Raw genomic sequence first — 18,968 nt, forward strand, 5'->3', positions numbered from 1 at the left:
GATTCTCTCTCTCTCTCTCTCTCTCTCTCTCTCTCTCTCTCTCTCTCAATGTTCCCTAGTTTATAACTTATAACCTTGGTACCCAAAGTTTCCCCCTTTTTAATGTAACTTAGTTCCATTTAATTTTGTGCCAGATCAACAAAAAATCCTCCAGTATGTTTATCCCTGAAAAGAAAATGAAACAGAACACACACACGCTGCTTGTATAATAGAAAACAGTTGACCTGTGTTAAGTGACTCAATGTTTTTAAATCTGTTTTTACATCTGTTACGCTTCCGCCGGTGGATGGCGCTGTGGCGTCGAAGCGCAAAGACTGCTGCAGAGCGCGCGTGCACGAGACACTGACATATGGACACGCGCGGCTCGTTTGTTTTGATTTACTTCCTGTCCAGGTATTGGCTTATGTTCGAGGGTGTGTCTTTATTTCTCCAGGTGTCTATGCTTTAGATAATTATGTTGGTTATTTAAACCCCTCGTGTGGCTGCGCACTTCGCGCAGTATTATAGTTTGTAACGTTAGTAGTGTTTAAGGAGTATAGCGTTAGCTCTGTGTTAGAATGCGTGTAGCATGCTAGCGGTCTCAGTTCCATGTTCTGTTTTCGAGTAATGCCTAGACTGTAGTTCCATGGTTGATCCAGCTAGTCCTGTTCAGCATAGACCGCGTTTCTTGTGTTCTGTTAGTTTGTTTATCAATAAAGACGGCGCTCCTGCGCTTACTTCCTGCTAACTGTCCTGTGTCGTTACATCACACTCCTGTCCAGTGAAGTGATTATTTGGTGATAATAATAATAAATTTTATTATTATTATTGCAACATAGTACATGCGGTCATGCACATTAGGGTTAGTGTGCTACATGTTATACACAGTGGTCATTACAAAAGTCATTAATGTACTTTTTGAATTCTAAATGAATAGTTCAATTCATATTTTGCAGAAACTTAATGTATCTAATTCTAAAGCATCATTGCTATATTTTATTCTGTCAAACAGTGAGATGGCAATATTTTGATCGGTGTAGAAGGCCTCACTGGGACATTTGGCTTACATATTGGTAGACATATGCAAATTAAAAAAATATATACATGTAGGAAACACTTAAGAGACTTAATCTATATGTAACAAAAAAATGTAGGAATGGGATAAGCTGACTTAAACATCTAGTTATCTAGTTGGTGGCTGTGCTCAGGTGGTAGAGCAGGTTGTCTAATCGTAGGGTTGGAGGTTCGATTCCTGGCCCACATGACTCGAAGTGTCCTTGGGCAAGACACTGAACCCCAAGTTGCTCCTGATGTCAAGTTAGCACCTTTCATGGCAGCTCTGCTTCCATTGGTGTGAGAATGGGTGAATGGGAAACACTGCTCAGGTTAAAAAGCACTATATAAGTGCAGACCATTAGTTATGTCAATAGTTGTGTAGGAAAGTTCCTCATATTCAGAGTTGGGCTAGGCAGGTGCTCAAGTTGCTATGATTTAATAAAGCAGCATGTCAGTTACATTTATGTTTTTAAATAAGAAGTCATTTACAGTGCATATACACTATAAAGAAAACAGTCACCCACTATTTATTTGATAGCACATTGTGCTATTCTGTGTGTCACATTTTTATTAAAGAGACCAGAGTGAGGCAAACGGTGGCTTAGTGCTAAGCACGTTTGCCTCCCACCTCCAGGGTTGGGGGTTTGATTCCCACCACAACCGTGTGTGTGCGTAGTTTGCGTGTTCTCCCTGTGCTGCTCCCCCTGTCCAAAGACATGCATGGTAGGCTGATTGGCATGTCCAAAGTGTCTGTAGTGTATGAATGGGTGTGTGAATGTGTATGTGAGTGTGCCTTGCGATAGACTGGTACCCTGTCCAGGGTGTACCCTGTCCTGTGCCCTATGATCTCTGGGATAGGCTCAAGGTTCCTGTATGATAGGAGATGTAGAAAATGGGGGTGGATGGAAACGAGAGTGAAATTTTATTATCCTGAGTATCCAGTTACACAAATGGAGAAGTGAGTTTAGATTTGGCTAAATAAATCATACAATCTAGAAACAAACAAGTGGGATATAATCAGTGGTTGATTTTAGACACAATCATTCCTGATATTATTAATAATTCTGCTGTTGGTTTGAGTTGAGTACTGACAATTAAATTAAAAGAAGATGAAGCTAGCATTTAGTGGTTTGGTTTTTTTGTTTGTTTGTTTGTTTTTACAGTGGAGTGATGAGAAGAAATCCTCAGAGACTGCTACAGTGTCCTCCCAGGAATCCAGGGCTAATCATAGGCTGAAGTGTTTCAGAGACATTCTGGACATTTTTTCTGTTTCTGAAAGCAGGACCTCACACTCGCCGCGCAGTACTGGCCATTATCTTCTATGGAAAGTAGCTAAGGTTTGTCCAAAAAGTCATTAGATATGTCGCTAGATGCTTTAAAAAAAAAAAAAGTTGCTAAAGGGGTCTGAGAAGTGGACCGAAGCTGTCCCTGTTAAAATGAATGAGTGAACGGCAGGAGGAGAAGGGGCTGCAGCGGGTAGTCATATTTTGAGTGAAAGGATTGTATTCGTGTTCTTTTGAAAATAAACCCTTTAAAGTGATTGTTATTTTTTATTTATTGATGTTTTATCATTCAAGCACTTTTTAACCACTTTTTTAAAATAAAAAAAAAATTGGCTATTTTCAAGGTTTTCCAGTACTTAAATTTCCAAATGCCAAATTCAAGCACCTTGTACAAACCCTGTGGTAATAATTTTTCATGGATACATTTCCCAAACAAACAAACTAAAAAACTTCTAGTACTTCTAATTAATAAACCTATAACATCAGTTAGCTAGTATTTTCAAGTGCTAAACCCAAACCTCACACATTTGATGTTTTTTCTTTCTTTTTGTTCTTTGAACACTTCTTCTTCTTCTTCCGCTTCTTCTTCTTCTTGTTTCAGATATATTTCTGCCACCTGTAAGTCAGAATGACAAAATTCTTGACTGTAATATCACTCAGGTAAAAGAAATAAATCAATGAATTAATAAATAAGTAACAGTAAACTGATTTTCTGCAAATTTCATGGAACTATTAATAGACATTTTAGTGTATTTAATACAAATTATATCACACTGCTGTTGCACTCTGGAATCTGATAGGTCAGAAGGTTTTCATTGCAATTCATATCTCAGGTTTATATTAATGTTCTCATTGTAATAAGTTATCCTTTCTATGATAGCAAATCATTCACAGAGACTTCTCTGGCAAACATTCCACATAATCAAAGTCTAATAATAAACAGATTTGTGCTATACTACTTTAATAAAAACTTTTAGTCGTTGATATGGTGAAGTAAACATCTATAAGGAGGTGTTTATTTAAGATTTATGGAAAGAGACTCGGGCCACAGATTTCTCCAGATTCTGAATTTTTTCATGATATGATGTGCTGTAGATGATGAGATATTCATAGCCTTCACAATTTTACATCGAGGAGCATTATTCTGAAATTGTTCCACAAATTGTAGATGTAGTTTTTCGCAGATTGGTGTACAGAGGCCCATCTTTACTTCTGAAAGACTCTGCCTCTCTAAGATACTCTTTTTATACCCAATCATGTTACTGACCTGTTGCCAGTTAACATAATTAGTAGCACAATGTTCCTCCAGCTGTTTCTTTTTAGTAACACTTACTGTTCCAGCCTTCTGTTGCCCCGTCCAAATTATTTTGAGACGTGTTGCGCCCATAAATTCAAAGTTACCTATTTTTTTCCTTTAAATGCTACATTTCCTCAGTTTACACATTTGATTTGTTTTTTATGTTCTACCGTGAATAACATATGGGTTTATGAGATTGCAAATCATTGCATTCTGTTTTTATTTACATTTTTCACAACGTCCCAACTTTTTTGGAATTGGGGTTGTAGTACTTCCTCCCATTACCCAGGAAAGTGAGATGTTGCTGTTTACAAATGTCAACATGTTTTTGATAATTATTGAGCATCACACCAAAAATTAATTAATGAGGACTGTCACCAAATTTCTGAAGCTAGGCCAAACATCCTAGCACTAGTTGGCAAAAGTTAGTTTAGCATTTTTTGCTATGTGCCAAATTTGGTCATACAAATGGAGCAGAGCTAAGATCAGATAGCTGTTTATGAGGAACTGTATGTCTGATCAAGCTGAAATTTGATATGGTAGATATACCGTATGTGCTAATCTATAATAGATTCTCATGATGACTTAATTACTGAAAAAAAACATGCCTGTCATTGGCCAATCAGATATCAGATAATTGAAAAGTTTCCCATTAGGTTATTGCCACAAAACTTGAATAGAAAGTTCAGGGATGGACCTCCTAGTATCCAATGCAATCTCGCTCAAATTGGCTACCTGGGGCGTGCTGTTCATGTTTATAAGGGTCAGCGTTAAGTTCAAATAGCTGTTTCTCAGGAACCAAAATGCCAATTGAGCAGAATTTGCTGTGCGCTTTCTGCTAATCTGTAACTGAATTACTTCAAAAATGTCTGCCTTCTGCCAGTCGGCTTTCAGCAGGTAGGTTACACAACTAGCATTGAGCCATCATCACAAAATGTGATATGCATAAGTATGTTCACATATGGTCTCTTTATTGTTCTATGAATCTTGACAAGAACTGGCCACTGGGAGTGCTATATGCAGGGAGTGTTTGGACAGATTGCCTCTTATCGCTATATTACTATTATTATTAGCAGTAGAAGTAGTTGTATTATTATTATTATTATTATTATTATTATTATTATTATTATTATTATTATTATTATTGCAGTAGTAGTACTGATATTTCCTACCATTTTTTAAGTTTCATTTTCCACCTCTGGTTCTGTAGTCCAACAGATCTGACGCACTGAAGGCTGGGCATTGGCAGATATCGTCTATGATGAAAAATTAGTATTATTTATTTATTTATTTATTTATGAATCTACCATACATGTCATGAACACAAATCTTTTGAATAATTTTGTCCCTCACAGTAGGGTTCATAAGATACTCACTGATGTTAAACTTCAATCTCAGAAATGCCCTCTTAGTAACAGGCACTAAAAAAAATTAGCAATGTTGATATTTAGCAGCTGTTGTAAAACTTAATTTGACTTCAAATGTATATGAAATTGTGAACTGGATATAAAAGTGTAACCTGGAACCCCATAGACTTCCACTTCACAGAGCGTGAGAGCCTGGATAACATTGGGAATGATGATGTTCACATAACGACCCCTCATGTTGCAGGTGTAATTTGCAGAGGCACCAGCAGGGATGCTAGAGATAACAACACATCTGCAGGGGGAGAGAGAGAGAGACTTTGACTTTTAAAATATAATTTATTCTACAATTAAAAAACCTTAACATACAGAACACATTGTTTTAACGACCATTACCAATTGAAAAAGAGATTCTCGCCTCTTATAAGGTCACCCCTTTGTTTACACACCATTTCTTCTCAAACATCGGAAGATCACCATTAATTTGGTAAAATTCGTACTTTAATCTAATCCTAGACTCAACCAAGGCCTTAAATAATTTAACCATGTTTACTTCTTTCCCTTCTGATCCCATTTTGTAAGCCTTCCAAATGGCTAATTTTGCTTGACCGACCAAAAAATTCGAATAGGTACAGATTTCCTGCCTGTGGCGAGAATATCTACCTCCATAAATAAACACTGTTTTCAAGAAAATGATCCCCAAACTACGAAACATTGTATACAATAGATTAAAGAGCGGAGATAATTTACAACATTCACAAAAGACATGAAACACAGTATCAAGTTCATCACAAAGTACACAGAAAGTGGAGACGATGCATATTTACATTTAAACAAAAACACTTTTGTTGGTAATGCACAATGTAAAATCCGCCACTGTAAGTCACCAGACCGTTTTGGTAGAGGGTTCTTATACAATAACCGCCATGAAAGTTCATTATCTCCCGACATCAAGAAATGAGTCCTCCATTTTGTATGCCTCCACCCCCTTAGATGTCTGACAAAGTCGGACTTTACACAGGAAATATATGCTTGTATTTTGTTCATTCACCAAAAATATTTTGTTTGTTCACCATGGAAAACGGAAGACTTTGCAAGCCTTTAAAGGATAACAACATGTTTACATTGTCTCCATTGTTAATTTGACCTACCTGTGGAGTTATGTACACTTCTGGAAAAAAAGACCTTTGTGTTACTGCCAGACATAAACTTGGTTATATATTATCCCACAAACATGCAGGAAAAGATGTTTTCAAATCCTTTAATATGTTCCCGAACTATTCTCTCTGATCTACCAGTAATCCCCACACGAATTTATGGAGATACTAGAGATCCAGATCCTTTCTTCCTCTGGATGGAGCTCAAATCTTCTTTAATTCCAGACTGCTGGGACTACGGCTGCTCCTAACACCATACAGACTTCATATAAATCCATAATGAACTTTTTCACACTATCTGTTGTTACCCAGATGAGGATGGGTTCCCTTCTGAGTCGGGTTCCTCTCAAGGTTTCTTCCTCTTAAAACATCTTAGGGAGTTTTTCCTTGCCACCGTCGCCACTCAGTGTCTTGCTCAGTTGGGAGAAATTTGCACCTTTAATATCTGTATACCATGTTGATATTTCTGTAAAGCTGCTTTGAGACAATGTCTATTGTAAAAAGCGCTATTCAAATAAAATTGAATTTAATTGAATTGAATTAATCTTTCTAGTTAGATTCTGTACTGAAAAACACTCTCTATTCGACAAGTCAAACAGGTTTCCAACTTTAGTTATCCCAGCTAAAACAAAGTTAGAAATTTCGGTGTTGGACATAGTGCATTTTTTAGAAAACCAAGGACTGTGCAGAAGTGGTTCATCAAAACCAAAATGTTCTTTCCGCTCCGACTTAAAGCAACCCCAAGCTTCAAGAACCGATCCATAAAACCTTATCTTAAACATGTCTTTTACCACATTTCCCGAAATCAGAAACATTTGTTTATCAAAATCCATCTTGTTTTTTCCCTGTAGAACGGCAAGGCCAAAGCTAATCCATGGTAGAGAGTCCGATGAGTAAAGCAGTTTTTGGGCGGTCTGCAACCTCATGGATTTCACCTTAAAGGCTAAATGAATTAATCCCTGACCGCCATCAATTGTAGGGAGACACAGTACTCCCGGGGGAAGCCAATGATGACCACCCCAAAAGAAGACTACAAAGGCTTTTTGAAGTTGTGACAAAAGCTCTTTCTGAGGGTCCAACACGGTTAGACGATGCCACAGCATTGAGGTGGCTAGATTATTCACCACCAGCACCCTGCCTTTGTAGGAAATGTTGTGGATAAAAAATGTCATAAAATAAACATAAGGGAGAAGAAGGAAAAACGGGCACCTTGACACGTAGAAGCGGGATTAGGCGGACATTGACAGATTGGAATTACGAGCAATTTAAGAGCAGTAATAGTCAAAAAAAAAAAAAAAAATCAAAAAGAAGTGTACGAGCTGAGGAGTGCTAAAACACACACACACACACACACTCGTGCAGTCAAGGGCGGGCAAGTAGACACAACATACATAAACACACATGAATAACTTTAATAATATCTTATAGTGATAGAGAAACTCTATAAAAAACAGAATAGTAGCATATGCAGGACAGTAGAACTGTAATGATATTAAGAAGTTGGAAGTACAGTAAACCGCTTTTCAAGTAGTATAAATATATATAACTAAGAAATATAGTGCAAATATGAAAATAAATTATAAACGAGAAATACAGGGAAAAAAGGAAAATATAACTTACTCATGATTCAGATGGTGAAGATTCTCGTCTCGCAAGGAAAGCCTTAATTTTTAGAGAACCATGAAGAAAGCCAGTTATAAGGGTGGCTGCCCCCCCCCCTCGAGATAACGATAAGACCAAGGTCCCTCCCGGTTGTTTAGTCGTCTTGCTTACGTCATTTTTTTAACCTAGGGAAATAGGAATCCTGGGTTTTGAAAACCTAGGTAAAAGAGAACCCTGGTTTTTGAAAACCTAGGTAAAAGAGAACCCTGGTTTTTGAAAACCTAGGTAAATAGAAACACTGGGTTGTTGTTTCCTGGGTTGTTGGAAATGCCTGGGTTCTGATTTTATGTGTAAAGTAAAACCCCTGGTTTCAATTCTATGGGTAAGTGAAATAGGCCTTTTCTGGAAACCTATGGGTTATCTAGTGTGTAAATACAGTATAAATACTGGAGCTTAAGCTCAGGGTATTGGGGATCACTTTTGAGAATTCTCATCGGTGTGGATCTCGTGTGGTGGAACAATAAATCTGGACCCTTGCTTCTTCTCACTCACGGCTGGTGTGTTTTTTCTATCTCCAACTGGGCTCAGAGGTAGATGTGAGTATTGGCTTCTAAGTTGAGTTTTAAATGTTTTTGGGTAATAGGCTAAATTCGAGCCAACAGAAAGCTGGGCTTGAATCCACTTCCATCTCTGGAGCTTGCCTGTCACTTTTTCTACAAGTCCTTCCCAATTCTTGTTCATGTGCTGTTCAGTCCCAAAGAACAGCCCCAGTATCTTAACCCCCTCTTTATTCCAAGGGCGCTGATGTGGAAGCTGAGGTGGATTTTGGTGTGACCAATGGCCTAACAATAAAGTGTCAGTTTTTCCCCCAATTGATCCGTGCGGAAGAAGCACATGGAAGAAGGTGAGATGTTGGAACTGTAAATCCTTGCAGCTTCTCTCTCAGCATCCTCAACATTGACTCAATGGAAATCGTGTACAAGAGACCAGACAAACTACACCCTTGTGTCACACCTCTACCTACAGAAAAAGGTCTGGTCAAAATTCCATTTATTTTCAGCATACTATAGACATCTTTATAAAGAAGCCTTATCCATGAAATAAACTGATTCCCAAAGCCAAAGCTTTCAAGTATTTTGAACAGGTATTCATGGTTAACTTTATCAAAGGCTTTTTCTTGGTCCAAACACACAAGACCAAGATCTAATTTATGCAGTTCCGTTAAGTACTCCAAGTCCCGCACAAAAAAACGATCGTCAAATATAGATCTCTTGGGTACACAGTAGGACTGATCTTCATGGATGATGGACGCTATAGATTTTTAAAGATGATTTGTCAGAGTTTTAGACAATATTTTATAATCAGTTCCTAAAAGAGAGACCAGTTACCAGTTCTTCAATAAACCAAGATCTCCTTTCTTGGGTAAAAGAGTCACTACAGCTCTTCTACAACGGAGGGGTAGGATATTTGACTCAAAGCTTTCAAGAAACACCTCATACAAATCCTGACCAATGAGGGACCAGAAGGCTTTATAAAATTCAGAAGTCAAGCCATCCAATCCTGGTGATTTTCCCGAAGATTGCTGCTGGACAGCTTCCATTAACTCCTGAAAGGACAGAGGTTTCTCCAGCTCAGCTTTATCTTCATGTCCAAGATGCGGCAGTCCATCGGAAAGCAGATTAATTGCTCCAAGGTCACAGGGTTGTGCAGTATATAATTCTTCATAAAAAGATAGAGTTTGCGAAAAAATTTCTTTCTTTTCCGTTATTTCTTTCCCATTTAACAATTTAAGATGATTTATATTCTTTTTTTCTCTGATGTTCTTTTCCAATGAAAAAAAGAAAGTTGTTGAAGAATCCATGCTGTTTAACTGAAGATATCTTCCCCGTATGGATGTACTATGACTTCTCTCTTCATACAAATTTTTCAAAGTCATGTTGTACTCGTCAAGCATTTTTGCAGTTTCCGTCTCTTCACCGTCACTAATGGAGCTGCTTAGCTTCAGAATCTGCTGTTCCAAAAACTTAACCTTTTCCTTTAGTTCAGTGAGGTGACTCCTTGTGTATTGTTGGCACAAGAGCCGGATCTGTACTTTTCCAATATCCCACCACTGGCTTAAAGTATTATACTGTGATTTTCTCTCTCTCCACTCTCCCCAAAACTGAGCGACTAATTGTACGAAAACTTTATCTTGCAATAATCTATTATTAAAACGCCAAATCTTATAGTATGAGTTACTCTGTTATAGTCATAGTTACTGCAATATAGTGGTGATCCGAAAATGGTGTTGGCGAAATATCACTATTGGAAAATCTTCCTCTGTCGTTCATCTGAACATAAAATCTATCGAGTCGTGCACCGGAAACTGTATTAGAATTACTGCCAGGGAAAGCTTCTCTCCATACATCTACAAGACTATGAAACTGAACAACGGTTTTGAGAGTCTCAGACGAATTTGGATGAGGTTCAACATGATTCCGATCCATAGTGTAATCGAAAGTACAATTAAATTCACCAGCTAAAATTATTATTCTATTCTGTGAAACTTTTGAAATAACGTCTTTTAATTTTTTTAAAAAAGAAGCTCTTTCTGCCCCATCATTCGGAGCATAAATATTAATAAGAGAGAGCGGTAACTCAAAGCGTAAATTCTATCATTTGCATTCTGCCAGGTATAATTTCTTCAGCTCTACTGTCTTGAATTTGTAAATCCGATGAAATAAGAACTTCTACTCCGGCACTCACGTTTGAACCATGGCTAAGAAAGGCTTTACCCTTCCACTCACTGAGCCATTGCACCTGATTGTCCATATCTGTGTGTGTTTTTTGCAGAAAAACTACACTTGCTTTTTTCCAACTAAAAAAATCGAACAAAGCGAATCATTGTTCAGCACCACGACATCCATTAACGTTCAAAGATCCTAAGTTTAAGGATGCCATAATGCTGACTATTGAATAAATGACGAATGACATCTCAACACAGGTCTCATTATCTCCTCTCTTCATTACAACATATTCAAACCTTCTTCGCATTACGGTTAATCATGACTTTTACCTTTGTTATTATTTTCCTGAAGTGATAAAGCTTCTGAATGCTAAGCTCTTCGTCAGTTGCTTTATTCATCGCCATTTTACACGACACCAAAAAGCGCTTTAAATCAGGGAAAAAAGTCTCAATTTGTGGTTTCCGAGCTCCTTTAGTCTCATCTAGAAAGTCATTAATTTGCTTTAATGTGTACAGTCTAGCGCTGAGAGACTCTGTTCCTTCAGCGTCATCCATATCAGAAAAACTCTCTATGCTCTCTAGATCAACATCGGAGTCATTCTCAGAGTGAGCATACTCTGAACTCATGGTGGACATCTGAGTACAAATATCTACAGCTGCTTCACTTTCACCATCTCCTTTATTACTTTCTATTCCTGTCTGTTCTTTTTCTGATGGTTTATCATGTTCATTTACTATCTGAGTCAATGTTTCTCCACTACTTGCCTGACTTACCCCCTCCTCATTGTAATCATGATTTTCTACATCTCCTGCATCAGGATTCCCTTTAGGTGCTGTTTTAACATCAGGAACGAGATGGTTCTCTCTATGCTCCTTCACTTTGGAATTCTCTTCCTCCTGAACTCAGTGAAGCCCAGACTTTTGGCATTTTTAAAGCTCTTCTCAAGACACACTTTTTAAACTTGCATTCAACTGCTGATGTCTTTTTAGATTGTTTTATAATTATTTTTATTAGTATTAATGTTGTTGTTTTTATTCTTATTAACCTTTATTTGTTTTATTTTTCTGTGGACTGTGATTTTATGTACAGCGCTTTGAGAAGCTGCTTTAAAAGCACTTTATAAAATAAAGTTGTTTATTATTATTATTATTATTATTATTATGGTTATTTTGTCTGGCATGTCGCTCGGTTGTTTGAAGATTAGACGGTCTGACATGTCCTAGTTCTCCGCACAAAAAACACAGCATATGATCCGAACTAATTCGCCGAACTAATCCGCCAGATTGAGCGGATCCTGTTGTTGATTCAGAATCATGTTCGTAAATCGCCGAAACGACACAACGTGCTTGATATCCGGATTTTTCAGACCGAGTTGGAATGAGGTCGTGTCATTAATCGCGAGTCCGCATTTAACCAGGTCATCTACCATCTGAACCTCGGCGAGAAAAACAACAACAGCTTTATTCATCCTACAAGCTGACTGGATATTTGACCACCGACCTGTTCACTGACTGCAACCAGCACATCTTCCACAGATACGGAGTCATCAGGTGTACATTTAAATCCATGTCTCAGAGTCAAGCGTGAGAAATCTCCCCTTCACCCCATTTGTCAAAGTTTTCCGACCGAAGTCGGCGCTCAAAAAAGTTTTATGTCTAAGATTAATCTTTTTTTTCCACTTAAAAAAGAACGAAGAAATTGATTAAAAGTAACAAACTCTCAAAAGTGTCCCGCAAAACTCTCGACTCCTCCCACTAGCCACAATCCTGAGCGAGACTTTTGACTTTTAAGCTCACTTTATTTACCAATTGTTTAGGGAAAACAGAAAGTATCACTTATTCAAAAGGAAAAAAGGAAAGAGAATCTATGCATTTAAACATGGAGGTGAAGAATGGTTAAATTAGTAAAGACAATCACCAGTGAAAAACAATTTCACCATCATCCGTTATAGAAAACAAACCCATGTTTGCGCACCATGTCTTTTCGAACATTTCCACATTGTCATTCATTATATGGAATTCATGTTCAAGTTCAATCCATGACTCTATTAGACCTTTGAATAAGTTCACGGTGTTGATTTCTCTTCCTTCCGCTTTTAGTCTATAGGATTTCCAGATGGCTACTTTTGCCTGTCCAACTAGAAAGTTGATCGATGTACATCGTTCTCTGCGTGAACGGGAATATTTTTCAACCTAAAATAAACATTGCTTTAGAAAAGGGTGACCCGAGATCGTTAATTATTCTGTCCAGTGTATTCAAAAGAGGGTCCAGTCTGTGGCAGTCGCAGAAGCAGTGGAACACAGTGTCTGGTAGTCCACAGAACCTGCAGAGGGGAGAGTCCATGAGGTTACACTTAAACAGGAAGATATTGGTCGGCATCACAGAGTGAAGAACTCGCCACTGTAGGTCTCCAGATCGCTTTGGTAGGGGACTCTTATAGAGCAGCCTCCACATAGGGGACTGAGACGGAGGAGTGGATAGGTGTATTCTCCACTTTCTGTCTGTCCGTCCTTTGAGCTCTCTTGAAAGTTCGTTTTTTATGCAGAAGTTGTACAATTGGTCTTTTGCTATCATTGAAAAGCGGACGTTTCTAAGTCTTGTGTACGAGAGAAGTTGGCCTGTGCCATCGTCGTCTGGAGCTTCGCTGGGAGTTATGTACAACTCTGGAAAAGACGTTTGATCAGGATCTCCAGTCATATAGTTGTTTATGAACGTCAGTAGGGGTGTGGGGAACAAAGCCTTCAAAGTCCTTACCACATTCCCCACAATCCTCTCTGACCTGCCTCCAATCTCTTTGGAAAGTTGGTGTACTTGTATCCACTCTCGCTTATCCTGGTCAATAAGATCTCCCACCTTGGCTACTCCTGCTGAGATGAAAGCAGTAATCTCGCTTCTAGACTCAGTTTGTTCAGGGAACCAGGTGTTGTAAAAGAGTGGTTCGTTCAGACCATAATGATCTTTCCGTTGCGTTCTAAGCTGAGACCAGGTTTTAAAAACTGTTCCATAATAGTGACTGACAGGCACGGCCTTTGTGACACTATTAGACATTAAGAACATCTGTCTGTCGAGTCCCATTCTTCCCGCAAACCTCAGTACTGCAAGCCCAAAACTAACCCATGGCACAGTACTTGGACAGTACAACAGCTTCTGAGCAGTTTGTAGTCTCAGGGCCTTCACCTTGGACTGAAGATGGATCAGACTCTGCTCGCCCTCACACACCGGTAAACTCAGTGCGCCGGATGGTATCCAATGGTGACCGCTCCAGACAAAGTCCACAAAGCACTTCTGACGTTGGTGTAGGAGTTCTTGAGGTGGATATAATACTGTCAGACGGTGCCATAGCATCGAGGCAGCCAAGTTGTTTATCACTAGGACTCTGCCCCTGTAAGATAGCTGTGATTGAATCCATCTCCATCTATTTAGCTTTTCAGTAACCTTACTGGTCAATCCATCCCAGTTCTTCTGCATATATCGATCTGTGCCAAAGAAGATCCCAAGTATTCTCACTCCCTCCTTGCTCCATGAACAGTCCTGTGGGAGGTGAGGTATATTCTCCTCCTGCCATTGGCCTAGGAGCAAGGCATCAGATTTGTTCCAGTTTACGCGTGCAGATGATGCTCTCTGAAAGACATCGAGGCTAGAAACCATATGACCGATGTCATCCTCAGATCTGATTACCACCGTCACATCATCAGCGTATGCTGCGAGTTTGATTCTGGTCACATCAGATAAGTCAGGGCTTAACACTGAAAATCTTTGCAGGTTTTCTCGCAGGCGTCTTAGCAGGGGCTCAATGGAGAGAGTGTACAGCAGACCGGACAGGCTACAGCCTTGTCGAACACCTCTGTGCACGGAAAACGTTCTTGTTAGTGTTCCATTTATTTTCAGCATGCTGTACGCAGTGTACAGCAGCTCAGTGTACAGCAGCCTAATCCATGAGATGAAGTCTCATGGACGTCCACCAATGCCAAAAGCTGTTAGGGTCTTAAAGAGATAGCCATGATCCACTCCTTCTCTTGTTCTAGTGACACTAGACCCATCTCTGCCTTATATAGCTCTGTGAGGTGTAACAGGTCTTGCACCAGAAAAAGGTTGTTAGAGATTGAGCGTCCTGGGATGCAGTATGACTGGTCTTCATGTACTATTGTGGCCAAAAATCTTTTAAGGTGGTTTGTTAGTGCCTTCGAAAAGATTTTATAGTCTGTCCCAAGGAGAGACACAGGACGCCAGTTCTTTAAGCTACCAAGGTCTCCTTTTTTGGGTAGCAGAGTAATTACAGCTCTCCTACAGCTGAGGGGTAAAACTTTTCATTCCATACATCTGAGTATGACAAAGTGCAGGTCTGGGCCAATCAAAGGCCAGAATGTTTTATAAAATTCAGAGGTCAATCCATCCAGCCCCGGTGACTTTCCGTTTGACAGCTGGTGAGCAGCTGTACTGAGCTCTTCAAGCGAGAGTGATTCCTCGAGTTCATTCCTCTCACACTCACTCAGCTGTGGTAGTCCACTCAGGAGTTCTTCAATTGCTTCGGGATCACATGGCTGGCTGTTGTACAGTTTCTCGTAAAAAGATAACGCTTGTAAAGTGATGTCATCTTTGTCGGTGGTTTCTTGCCCATTGGGCAGTTTCAAGTGGCTGACGGACTTCTTTTCTCTGTTTTTTTTCTCCAGCGCGAAGAAGAAAGATGTAGATGAGTCCATTTTATTATATTGTATAAACTTAGTGCGCACCATGGCACCTTGATCTCTCTCTTCATACAAGTTTTTCAGAAGAATTTTGTTCTTGTTTCTTCTTCTTCGCTTATTGAGCTGCTGAGTTTCAGTATTTCCTTTTCAAGAAAGTTGATCCTTTCCTTGATTTCTCTGGTGCTATTTTCCGTGTATTGTTGGCAGAAGATCTGAACCTGAACTTTGCCAATGTCTCACCACTGGTTTACTGATGTATACTGAACCTTTCTCTCTCTCTAAGACTTCCAGAAAAGTGTGAAGGCGTGAATAAAGTGATGATCCTGTAATAACCTGTTGTTAAAATGCCAGTGATGTTGACGGGAAGTGCTCAGTGTGGTAGTGACAGCGACAGAAATGTAATGATGATCAGAAAGATGAGTGGGATGAATATAACAGTTATAAAATCTGCCTCTGTTGAATTTTTGAGTATAAAGTCTATCGAGTCTTGCTGCAAGAATCTTTCCGGGAGTTGATTTTAGCCAAGTGTACTGCCTGTCCATGGGTAGAGTTTCTCTCCACACATCTACTAAATTATGGTTTTGTACCACGCTTCTAAGTGCTTCTGCTAAGCGAGGATGAGGTTCGCCATGATTCCGATCTACACTCTGATTCAAAGTGCAGTTGAAATCTCCAGCTAAAACGATGATCCTTTCTTGAGGGATATCTGAGATGGCTTTATCCAAAAGATTTAAAAAACGGACGCGTTCTGTGCCAATGTTGGGAGCGTAAATGTTAATCAGGGAAAGCGAGAGTTCGTGTAGATCAAGATCTACTCTCTGCATCCTTCCAGGTACAATTTCTACTGCGTTTATTGCTTGTTCTCGAATATCTGCAGAGAACAATATAGCAACCCCAGCGCTCATGTTTGAGCCATGACTGTGAAAAGCCTGACCTTTCCACTCACTTAACCACTGAATTTGATTACTGTTGTCTGTATGTGTTTCTTGTAGAAATACTATGTTAGCCTTCTTTAGGAACAGAAAATTAAAAAGACTGAAACGCTTCTCAGCACTACGGCATCCATTAAAGTTGAGTGAGCCAATGTTTAGAGAGGCCATGTTTTTTTTTTATTTAAGTTAACATTGCCCCTTCTTTTTGAACTTGTGTTGTATCATCTTTTTCACTTTTAGCATAATTTTTTTCAGATGGTAGTGTTTTTGTTGGTCAAGTTCTTCAAGGGTGGCATTTTGCATTACTACGTGACATGACAAATAAAAACGTGAGAGATCGGGAAAGAAGGTTTCAATTTTGAGTTTCTTAACCCCTTTTGTCAGATCTAAAAAAAAGCATTTATCTGTAATGTGGTAAGCAGCTGAGAACTACTGAAAGTTTTGTGTAGTCTAGCTATCATTCCTGAGGAATCAACGTCCTCATCAGAGCTACTCTCTAGATCTTCAAGTTCGTTTTCTGAGCCATCACGCTGTGAGCTTTCTAAAGCCATCTCAGAACAAGTTTCCTGCATTTCCTCCTCTAGCTCTAGTGAAACGTTAGGATCAGCCTCTGGATGAACAGGCTGTGAGAGCTCCTCATTCCCCGTGAGGTCGGTCTGAGACAGGGACCGAGGCTGTAAGTGCACTTCACTCCAGGTGGGATTTGTCTGAGATAGGGACCGAGGTTGTGGGGGAGGAGGTTCTTGCTTTTTTACAGTTTTTTTCCATTTAATGCTAGGGTTACGTTGTGGAGCTGGGTCAGTGCTGTGGCCCGTTGGGGTTTCAGCAGTGTTGTCAGTGTTAGGTGTGACATCTGTCTCGGGTTGGTTAGTGGGAGTTTCTGCCTCGAGTTGTTCTGTAGGACTCGTCACCGGCACTGCGCGAGCTGTAGACATGCTCGGCTGCCCGGCACGCGCTGGGTCTGCCGGTGTCTCTACCTGTGTGCTCTCCTGTCTGCTCGGACATGTCTGTCTGACATGGCCGTGTTCGCCACACACGAAACATCTCATCTGTTCGGAGCTGATGAAGATGGTGCAATCTTTATTCTCCAGCGTTAGCTTAACAGAGAGAGAGAGAGCGGCTCGTGTTGTGTGTTTAGGATCATGTAGGTGAAATGGCGGAAAGACATGACGTGTTTAATGTCCGGGTTTTTTAAACCCAACGGAATCATTTTGATCGGTGCTGTTAACTTTCTGTAGTGCTCGAGCACACTTTTTAAAGTTTCATTTTTAATAAAAGGAGGCACATTAGACAGCACGATTTTCTTAGAGACACCGGAGAGTGGAAACACACGAACATACTCATTGTTTATTATTAGCCCCTGTTCAATTAGTGCATCAGCCATTTCAATTTCGGCAAGAAAAACCACCACTGCTTTGTTCATCCGAGAAGCTGATCTGATGTTTAAACCACCAACCTGATTACTGAAAGCGGTGAGAACTTCTTCAATTGGTATAGAATCATCCGGCGTACATTTACACCCATGTCTCAGGGTCAGACGAGAGAAATCTCCATTTAACTCCATTTTGGAGCGAGTTCTGCCGACAATAGTCGGCTCACACATTGTTAACTTCACTAAAGCTCTTACTTTAGAGGAAAAAAAGCTAAATAAGAAAACAGAAAAGAAAGTATTTGAAAAAGCACTACAAACACTCAGACGTGCTCTAGCCACCTGTACTCTCGCCCGCTACCCACAATCCTGAGAGAGAGAGAGAGAGAGAGAGAAAATTGAATTTCAAAGGCCTTTTATTTACAAGCTTTTAAAAACTACATCGACCTATTTCGGTCCCTCAAAGTCATTGCAAATGACCCTAAAAGAAAAAAAGTCAAATAAATTTATATATATATATATATATATATATATATATATATATATATATATATATATATATATATATATATATAAATTGATATATATATATATATATATATATATATATATATATATATATATATATATATATATATGTAATATAGATAGATAGATAGATAGATAGTTAAAATAATTCTCCTTCTAGTTGCCTTTAAAACCAACAGGGAGTAAAGAATATAAAAAAGCAAACAAGTGTCAAACAGTACGTACACAGTCTTCTAAAAGTTGATGAAATCTCACTTTTTCTTCTAAAACCACACATAATGCCCCTTCCAGACACCAGATATTTTCAAACGCCACAAGGCGTTTTTCATCTCTTGGTGAAACTTAAAATCGATTAATATCCTAGATTTTAAGAGAATCGCAAAAACCACTAAAACGCTGTCCCCTGAATTTGATTCAATTTTGTTTCTCCTGCTGACATATATGGCCATCTTTGCCTGCCCTATGATAAAATTTATCAACTGACACTTAAACCTTTTTTTTTGAGAGTATTTACAACCAAAGATAAAAGTTTCGATTGTAAAACTCTCATTAAAATGGCCAAGCAGTCTCTGTAAAACAGTAAAAAGAGGCTTCAATCTCATACAGTGCATAAACATGTGAAACACAGATTCTCTCACAGCACAGAAAGGACATTCATAACTCACATCAGAGTTTAAACACAGATAAAAGAATTAACAGCCACTGCACCGTGTAAAATCCTCCACTGTAAATCCCCACACTTTTTTGTTAATGGTGACTTGTATAAAGCCCTCCATTGTGGCTTTACATGTTCCTTTATTTGTAGAACAGACCGCCAAGGTGTGTCGACTCTTTTGTCCAAAAAATTTTTCTTTAGGGATAGTATGCACATTTTATACAGTTCTTTCCCAGATGGTACCTTGGGACCCACAAAACTTAGTTGTTCAGATTTAAAAAACACACCTGAGCACTCATGTACATTCGCCGAGACACTAAAATCTGGTAAGGGAT

This window comes from Ictalurus punctatus, unplaced genomic scaffold, assembly GCF_001660625.3.
Source record: "Ictalurus punctatus breed USDA103 unplaced genomic scaffold, Coco_2.0 Super-Scaffold_100, whole genome shotgun sequence".
Taxonomy (NCBI): Eukaryota; Metazoa; Chordata; class Actinopteri; order Siluriformes; family Ictaluridae; genus Ictalurus; species Ictalurus punctatus.